This window comes from Felis catus, chromosome D4 (assembly GCF_018350175.1).
Source record: "Felis catus isolate Fca126 chromosome D4, F.catus_Fca126_mat1.0, whole genome shotgun sequence".
In the NCBI taxonomy this organism is placed as follows: domain Eukaryota; kingdom Metazoa; phylum Chordata; class Mammalia; order Carnivora; family Felidae; genus Felis; species Felis catus.
This window is the reverse complement of record NC_058380.1, coordinates 2,391,712-2,393,145: the sequence shown is the minus strand read 5'-3', so window position 1 is coordinate 2,393,145 and position 1,434 is coordinate 2,391,712. Positions and strand designations below refer to the sequence as shown.

At 41.8% G+C, this 1,434-nt stretch overlaps 1 pseudogene; it reads left to right on the top strand.

Annotated features, from left to right (window-relative positions):
• Positions 1-482: 482 nt before the first annotated feature.
• On the top strand, positions 483-648 carry LOC111557681 (annotated as a pseudogene).
• The last annotated feature ends 786 nt before the right edge of the window (positions 649-1,434 follow it).

Below are 1,434 nucleotides of genomic sequence, written 5' to 3'. Positions count from 1 at the left end.
TGTGGTGACCCCAGGCCTGCTGCACCGTCCTTCCCCACGGCCAGGGCTAGTGTGTCCTCTACAAGAGCCTGAGGCTGGACTGACCATTTCTCATTCTCTCAAGTACCTTAATAATGTCATACCTGGTTTTAGATAAGAAGTTAGTCCGTATTTATCTAACAGGGGAGCAAAGTTAATGACTACCATATCATGAGCCCCCTCTTTTTTGTTCCAGAAGAGGGAACTGGGGTCCAGAGGGCTCCAGGGGCTTCCTGCCTGAGCCTCTTTTCCAAGATGAAGCCTGTCTTGTCTCCATAAGTGAATCAGTGAAGAGCTGTGCCACTGATCCTGAACTCACTGGCACTTTCTCCCTCTCCCTGAATCAAAGGAATTTCTCGTTAGCGCCTAGCACCTCTTGATGAGTTTGTCACAACATCCTGTTTTTCTATATTTGTAACTCCCTAAAACATCACTGAAAATCATTACTCTGAATTATATGTGCAGTTGCCTCTTGGCCTTTTGGCTAAGATCGAATGTAGCCTCTGTTCTTTCCTGTTTAAATCTGATTTTTTTCCCATTGCTTTATGGGGTGTGGCAATGCATGCATTAAAGGAAAGAGAAACATTTAAGAAAAAAACTTAAAATTGCATTTTGAGTTTTTAAAAATATGTAACATCTTAACATCTTACATATATATATATCTGTGTGTGTGTGTGTGTGTGTGTGTGTGTATATATATATATATATATATATAACATCTTTTGTTGTAATGTTTCATTTCCATGTGACAAGAGTGCTGACTGTTGTGCAGTAAAAGGATGATTTTCCCTCTCCGATCTGCACCAGTCAACCCTGGTTTCATAATGACAAGTGCTTCCTCTAAACTGGAAGATGTTTCTAGGTATTTAATCATAAAAACAGTATTAGAGATGAAAACAACCACTACCACGCCCACACTCGGATGCTGCAATCCCAGCACTGAAGATAATCCAGCTCTCCACACCTATCAGAATGGTCAAAATCCAGAACACCAACAACGCCAACCGCTGGAGAGGATGTGGAACAACAGGAACTCTCTCTCGCTGTTGGTGGGAATGCAAATTGGTGCAGCCGCTTTGGAAGAGAGTTCGTTTCTTACAAAACTAAACATCCACTTACCATAGGATCCCGCAATCATGCGCCTCGGGATTTAGAAAATCTACATCCACGCAAAAGCCTGCGCATGAGTGTTTACAGCGGCTTTGCTCAAAGTCACCAAATTTTGGAAACAACCAAGACATCCGTCAGTAGGTGGATGGATAAATGAACTGTGGTCCATCCAGACAATGGAATATTAGTCAGCACTATAAAGAGATGAGCTATCAGGCCATGAAAAGACATGAAGGAAACTTTAATGCATGTAACTAAGTGAAAGAAGCCAGTCTGAAAAGATGCATACTGTATGATTTTAGCTAC